The following is an 8,364-nucleotide window of genomic DNA, read 5'->3' as shown; positions in this document are numbered from 1 at the left end:
ACGCTCGGGCTCCGCTCCGCCGCGGCCCGGATCGGCGCAGGCGCTCGGCTCGGACGACAGGCCGCCTCCTTCTGACCTCAGCGCGGCTAGGAACCCGCGGGTCCCGCGCTGCGCCGGGGCGGGCCGGGGGCGGGGCATCCGCTTGTCCCCTCCCACTCCCGCCCCTCCCGGGCAAATCGTCTACCGCAACCCAGGCCCGGGCAACCCACCCACATCTCTGCGCTACCGGCACGTGGGCGGGCACCCTCCAAAACGCCGGCTTGCACTTTCAGTTTTACCCTGTGGGGCGCAGCAGGCTGCGCCAGCCTTCCTTCATTCAGCGGTTCCTCAAGTCCTTCATTCACTCCACACAGGTCCGCCCCGTGGCCTGCACCACGCCTCTAACCCTGGGGCCGCACACTGCCGGCGCGGCAGGACCAAGAGCCGGACAGACAAGGGCCCCGGCGGAGGGAGCGCAGGGCGAGGCGCCCCGGAAGTGGGCACGGACAGGGATGTCTGCAAGTGGGCTGTTGGGCTGGGAGTTACTGGAACCACCTTCTCCAGGGCCCGGTGGTGCGCAGTGCCTGGCCCCAATTCCAGGCCCTGCAAGGCCCGGGACCACCGCCCCTGCGGCCACCGCGCGGACTGGCGCCAGGACGCACGGGCCCTGCGACCCTCTGGCAGGACCAAGGATCCAGGCCCACCTTGCTAACCAGACGCCCCTACCTAGGGCATGCACGCCTGATCCACAGCCAAGTTACCCTGCAGAGGCCTGGGGAGCAGACGCCTCCACTACCATGAGAACTTTGGAGACCCAAGGGCCCAGTTCCCCCACCTTGGACACATGACTGGCCTTCTCCTCAGGGTGTGCTAAGCCAAGCCATGTGGCCAGTGCCTACCCCACCCACCCTGGGCAATGTCCCCCATCAGAACCTATTGGCAGGGGCAAAACCATGTGGTGGGGGGCCTAGTCTGTTACTCAAGGCAAGTGAGATCATGTGTGCCACGCACAGGGAAGTCAAACAAACCTATCCTAGTTTGGGCCAGAGAAAGGTTGACTGCTGGGCGGAGTCAGGAGAACAGAGTGGTGGTGGTGGTTTAATTGCTAAGTCCTGTCTGACTCTTGCAACCCCATGGACTATAGCCCGCCAGGTTCCTCTGTTCATGGGATTCTCCAGGCAAGAATACTGGAGAGGGTTGCCATTTCTGGTACCCAAAACGCTCAACTCCTCCATGGTTTTTTCAACCAAAAAAAGATGCACAACTTGAGAGTTGTGAGTGAACTCACAACTTTTATTTGGGACAAAATGGGACTGCAGCCCAGGAGACAGCACCTCAGATAGCTCTGAGAGACTGTTCCAAAGAGGCAGTGGGAGAAGCTCAGTGTATAAGATTTTGGTGAAGGAGTTCAATACAATTAAGTGCTTACTTTACATGAGTTTTCCACTAATCAGGAGGAGCTGCTGTCACCATGAAGGGATTCAGTTCTTTCTAGATATGAGGAGATGCAAGGTATGGGATCACAAAATCTGTTCCTGAAAACACCCAACTATCTAAAGACCTGTCCCACCATGTTCTCTGGAGCACAGAGTGCCTCTCCACCCTGATCTCCCTCAGAGGGTGCTGAAGGTCAGCAGCTGCAGCAGCACAGGGTTCAGTCGCCACAGAATGCAGCTCAGTCTTTCAGTCGGGTCTGACTCTTTGCGATCCCACAGACTGCAGCACAAAGATTGTCACCCTGCTTATTTAACGAAATCATGCGAAATGACAAGCTGGAATCAAGATTGCCAGGAGAAATACCAGTAACCTCAGATATGCAGATGACACCACCCTTTTGGCAGAAAACGAAGAGGAGCTAAAGAGCCTCTTGATGAAAGTAAAAGAAGAGAGTGAAAAAGCTGGCCTAAAACTCAACATTCAGAAAACTAATATCGTGGCATCCAGTCCCATCACTTCATGGCAAATAGATGGGGAAACAATGGAAACAGTGACAGACTTTACTTTTTTGGGCTCCAAAGTCACTGCAGATAGTGCCTGCAGCCATGAAATTAAAAGATGCTTGCTCCTTGGAAGAAAAGCTATGACCAACTTAGACAGCGTATTAAAAAGCAGAGACATTATTTTGCCAACAAAGGTCCATCTAGTCAAAGCTATGGTTTTTCTAGTAGTCCTGTATGGATGTGAGAGTTGGAGTGTAAAGAAAGCTGAGCACTGAAGGATTTATGCTTTTGAACTGTGGTGTTGACCAAGACTCTTGAGAGTTCCTTGGACTGCAAGGAGATTAAACCAGTCAATCCTAAAGGAAAACAGTGCTGAATATTCATTGGAAGGACTGATGCTGAAGCTGAAACTCCAATGCTTTGGCCACATGATGCAAAGAACTGACTCATTGGAAAAGACCCTGATGCTGGGAAAGATGGAAGGTGGGAGGAGCAGGGGACAACAGAGGATGAGATGGTTGGATGGCATTACTGACTCGATGGACATGAGTTTGGGCAAGCTCTGGGAGCTGGTGATGGACAGGGAAACCTGGTGTGCAGCAGTCCATGGGGTCGAAAATAGTCAGACATGACTAAGCAACTGAAATGAAATGAACTGAAGAACTAAACACCCATATTTCATGGCTGCTCACCTTCTGAGATGGCTCACACTCTGTGGAGTATGTTTCTCCCAAGGTCTTTCTTGCTTTTTGGGATGGGGTATGTATGGAATGCAGAGTACATCATGAGAAACACTGGGCTGGAAGAAGCACAAGTTGGAATCAAGATTGCTGGGAGAAATATCAATAACCTCAGATATGCAGATGACACCACCCTGTAGGGAACAAGGTATAAAGAAGGTTGAGAAGTGCTTGCAAACGAGACTCTCAACCAGGGCTGAACATTCTTGCAAACGAGATGTTCAGCTAAGAATCCTGTTTGTTCCCGTGGGAAAAGAACATTTCTTGCACACAAGGATGTTTCTCTGATTCCTCAAAAGGAACAGACCCTGGGACAAAACGGATTCTAAGTTGATAAGGAAGTTCCCCAAAACACAGTCTTAGCTGCAGTAAATAAGTCAAGGTAAAGGTTATCTCGCCCTGCGCCTGCGCACTGTATAGTCTCTGAATTATAGTGCTTGGCAGCTTGCCCTGTAGGTTGTTGTGCAAGGGATATAAAATAAAGTAGCTGTAAGAAGCAAGTGTTAAAATATAAAGATTCAAACCACTCTGCAGTGTTGGTGTTTCATTCCGTCGCCAGCACCACCCTTATGGCAGAAAGTGAGGAGGAACTAAAAAGCCTCTTGGTCAAAGTGAAAGAGGAGAGTGAAAAAGTTGGCTTAAAGCTCAACATTCAGAAAACGAAGATCATGGCATCTGGTCCCATCACTTCATGGGAAATAGATGGGGAAACAGTGGAAACAGTGTCAGACTTTATTTTTTTGGGCTCCAAAATCACTGCAGATGGTGACTGCAGCCATGAAATTAAAAGACGCTTACTCCTTGGAAGGAAAGTTATGACCAACCTAGATAGCATATTCAAAAGCAGAGATATTACTTTGCCAACAAAGGTCCATCTAGTCAAGGCTATGGTTTTTCCAGTAGTCATATATGGATGTGAGAGTTGGACCGTGAAGAAAGCTGAGTGCCGAAGAATTGATGCTTTTGAACTGTGGTGTTGGAGAAGACTCTTGAGAGTCCCTTGGACTGCAAGGAGATCCGACCAGTCCATTCTAAAGGAGATCAGTCCTGGGTGTTCTTTGGAAGGAATGATGCTAAAGCTGAAGCTCCAATACTTTGGCCACCTCATGTGAAGAGTTGGCTCATTAGAAAAGACTCTGATGTTGGGAGGGATTGGGGGCACGAGAAGGGGACAACAGAGAATGAGATGGCTGGATGGCATCACCCACTCAATGGATGTGAGTTTGAGTGAACTCCGGGAGTTGGTGATGGACAGGGAGGCCTGGCGTGCTGCAATTCATGGGGTTGCAGAGCTGGACACGACTGAGCGACTGAACTGACTGACTGCTGTATGGAATATGTATCTCTCTAACTAAACCACTTCTTACCTCTCACTTTGTGTCTCCCTGAATTCTTTCTGGGACACGACATAAAGAACCTGAACTTTATTGAATCCTAACACCAGGTGTATCCAATCCCAGGACAGTGAGTTCAAGCCCCAATCTGGATTGTGTGGTTTCAGAGTCACACAGTCTGGGTTGGATTGCAGCTTCACTGATGGCCACAGCATTTCTCTGTGCAAGTCAGATCAACCCTTGGACTCAGTGTCCCCATTTCCTCAGGCAGAGATGTAATCTTAGTATTGAAATTCAAATAACATTTAAGGGCATTCAACGAATTGACCTGAGTCACCAGCTGAAGACATCCCCTGGCATGAGTGAGTGTTCAGTATGAGTTTCTTCTTCTCTGACACTAATCCCAGTTCCCCTGCCCTGCTGAAACAGAGGTTGGTGGAAAATTCCTCTTTTCTCGTGATTACTGGACTCCAGGTGCCATTTTTATGAATGAAGAATCTAGTTTGGAATCCTTCCATGCTTAAGAAGTTGCTCCATTGTTGAGGAACAGGCTTGGGATGTTTCCAGTTCCAGAATGTCTTTCTTAAGAGACAACAGCCAAACCTGAAACTTGGATTACCAATTTTGTTTTGTTTTTTAAGTAGGTTATTTATTTTTCCTTTATCTTGGAAATGTGTGTATGCTCAGTCACTCAGTGGTGTCCGAGTCTTTGCACCCCCCTGGGCTGTAGCCCACCAGTCTCCTCTGTCCATGGGATTTCCCAGGCAAGAATACTGAAGTGGATTGCTATTTCCTCCTCCAGAGGATCTTCCTGACCCGGGGATTGAACCTGAGTCTCCTGTGTCTCCTGCATTGGCAGGTGGATTCTTTGGCAGTGTGCCACCTGGGAAGCCCTAATCTTGGGAACAGCCAAGATTTTCTGAACCTTGGAGATTCCCTGGTGGCTCAGAGGTTAAAGCATCTGCCTGGAATCCTGGAGACCTGGGTTCGATCCCTGGGTCGGGAAGATCCCCTGGAGAAGGAAATGGCAACCCACTCCAGTAATCTTGCCTGGAGAATCCCATGGAGGGAGGAGCCTGGTAGGCTACAGTCCATGGGGTCGCAAAGAGTCGGACACGACTGAGCGACTTCACACACAAAAATACTTTGGGGTCCTCTCTTGTGGTCCAGTGGTAAACAGTTTGTGTTACAATGAAGGAAACATGGGTTTGATCCCTGCTCTGGGAACTAAGATCCCTTTTGCTGTGGGGCAACTAAGCCAGTGTGCAGTAACTAGAGAAAGCCCACATGCCACAAGGAAGATCCAGTTCAGCCAAAAAAACAAAAGGAAATAAATAGATTGTTTGGCCCACCAGAAAATGCCCTAGATTCTTTCCTGGGCTGTCAGTGTCAGTTGACATTTTAATTCTCAAACACGCTTGTCTGGTTTGAAACTCACCTTGCTGTCTTTGGGTCACTGAGCTGATCCTTGTGATAGCCTCTGAGGCTCCACTCAAAACAGCTGCAGGCCACCGGAGAGTTTTCAGCCAAGCATTCATGGACGTGTGCGCTGACCTCCAGTGCATGTCCCCGAGGGGCCGTCACCGCTCGGCGTCCCCACCCACAGAAATAACCTCGAGCCTCACCCTCTGTTCCCAGCCCACCTTCACGCCAGTGTTCCCTCTCTCTCCAGTGATACTCGGATTAAGAACAGATTCACTATCTGGGCCAACAGCCAGGAATTTTAGACCCTCAAGGGGGCTCTTGGAGTGAATGATTCACTAAAAAAGAGAAGAGAAAATGTGAGGGCATTCTCTTTCACTGAATCCATCTTCTGTGGGGCGTGTGGATCACCCTGGCGTCTAACGGGGAGCAGGGTTTGCCATCCTCAGTGGTCTGACTTCGCCGTAGGCTGCTTTTCTTTCCCTGCCCTGCGCCCCACAGAGGTTCTTAAACGTCCTTCACCGAGTCTCTAGTTATAAGAGAAACGAGAGCTGTGGAAAGCTGGCAGAGGTTACAAACATTGGCAAGAAGAAAGCAGAAATTGGTCAGAGTCCCAGTGTCTCGAGAGTGTGCAGCTTTCTTCACTGTGTGCACATCTGTCTGGTTTTACACCATACCTGGAAGGTATCTGATACATGGTCAGTGCTCACGAAATGTACTAATGTTTGACACATTAAACATTGGGATTTAATGTACTATGTGTACACATAATATTGTATTTTCATACATTCAAAGTTGTCTCCAGTATTTCTCCGTGGTATTTCATGACAACATTATTTTCATCACATGGAGTTACAAGAATTTGTTTAATCATCTATTATTTGATAATCAGTCTGTCTCCAGCTTCTCAGTGTGAAAACTATTTCACTGGACTTGCTTTGGTCCTTGTTCAGTCTCCAAGTCATGTCCAACTCCTTGCTACCCCATAGACTGCAGCATGCCAGTCTTCCTTATCCTTCACCATCTCCTGGAACTTGCTCAAACTCATGTCCATTGAGTTGGTGATGCCATCCAACCATCTCATTCTCTGTCATCCCCTTCTCCTCCTGCCTTCAATCTTTCCCAGCATCAGGGTCTTTTCCAATAAGTCAGTTCTTCGTATCAGGTGGCCAAAGTATTGGAGCTTCAGCTTCAGCATCAGTCCTTCCAATGAATATTCAGGGTTGATTTCCTTTAGGATAGACTGGTTTGACTTCCTTGCAGTCCAAGGGACTCTCAGGAGTCTTCTCCAGCAGCACAGTTTGAAAGCATTGATTCTTCGGTGCTCAGCTTTCTTTATGGTCCAACTCTCACATCCATACATAACTACTGAAAAACCATAGCGTTGACTGTATGGACCTTTGTTAGCAAAGTAATGTCTCTGCTTGTTTAATATGCTGTCCAGGTTTGTCATAGGTTTCCTTCCCAAGAGCAAGCATCTTTTAATTAAAATTAAGAACCTGCTCTACCTGAATATATATTCTTTTTCATATTCTTTTCCATTATAGTTTGTCACAGTATTGAATATAGGCACCTGTGCTCTACAGTAGAAACTTGTTGTCTGGTTACTTTCTTATCATAGATTCTTTGAAGTGGAATAACAGACAAGAAGATAGTTTATCTTAGATTCCTAACATATATTGCCAAATTATACTCTAGGAAAGTGTGTACTTGGCACTCCTGTTAGTGACTAATATTTTTAGCACAGACTCATCAGGACTAAGTATCTTCTTAAAGGATGCTTGAAAACTGGAAAACAAAAAAATAGATTTTTTTGGGGTGCATTGCATGACATGCAGGATCTTAGTTCCCTGGTCAGCGACCAAATCTATGTCCCCTGCAATGGAAACCTGGAATCCTAATCACTGGACCACCAGGGAATTCCCACAGGAGACATTTTTAGATAAGAACTTGTATAACTTCTCCCTAGAGTTTTATAGAAGCTATATATGCAAGTAAAAGGAATCGATCTAATTGTAGAAGCTGAATTTTTAGAGTGCTAACCAAGTATTCCAAGAATGGATGCGTGGTTGAAATAAGGAGGCGTTTCTTTGGGCGTGGTAGGACTGCAGCCTGGGAGACACAGATTCAAGAAGCACTTGAATTGTGTCCTGCAGGACTGACTGTACAATGGGAGACTTAGAAAAGTTAAAAAAAAAATGCAAGATTACAAAAATTGTTTGCCAAGAACTGGGACTGGAGCTGGTGAAACTAAGGGTGCTTGTTAAATAAGAACTGGTTGGGGTTCGAAAGGATTATATAGTTGAGAAGTGGGGGCGGGAGCTTTGAAACCCCAGGGTTGCCATTGGCAGCTGCTGGGAAATACTGTTTTGGAAATGGTTTGCAGTGTCCCCAAGTCTGACACCATTCAGAAAATACAGGTTCTTGGTGATGCAGGAATGTGTCTGAAGCCACATCCACCGTGGCCACCCGGCTCCATCCTGCATGCCTGAACCAAGTTACCCTATTTAGGCTTTTTAATGATTTTGAATGTGTCATCAAGAGGTATAAGGGGACTTATAACCTTATAAGTAACCACTGGACCGCCTGCCAATGCAGAGGACATGGGTTCAATCCCTGGTCTGGGAAGATTCCGCATGCTGGAGGGCAACTAAGCCTGTGTGCTACAAGTACTGAGCGCGAGTGCCCTGGAGCCCTGCTCCATGACCAAGAAGCCAGGAAAGTCAGAAGCTGGTGCACCACAACTACAGTTGCCTCTGCTCGCTGCAAGTAGAGGAAGCTAGGGCACACCCCAAACTGAGTGTATAAAAATTAATTAATTTAAAAAAAGATGTGTTGGTCTTCTGGGTGCTTCTGATAATCACACTATATGAGCCAGTGCTGCTCAGCCCAGGGCTCACCGAGACCTGGTCATGCAGAAGGAGAGGCCACTGAGAGCTGCTGGCACAC

Source organism: Budorcas taxicolor, chromosome 1, assembly GCF_023091745.1.
Source record: "Budorcas taxicolor isolate Tak-1 chromosome 1, Takin1.1, whole genome shotgun sequence".
In the NCBI taxonomy this organism is placed as follows: Eukaryota; Metazoa; Chordata; class Mammalia; order Artiodactyla; family Bovidae; genus Budorcas; species Budorcas taxicolor.
This window is presented reverse-complemented; position numbering follows the sequence as displayed.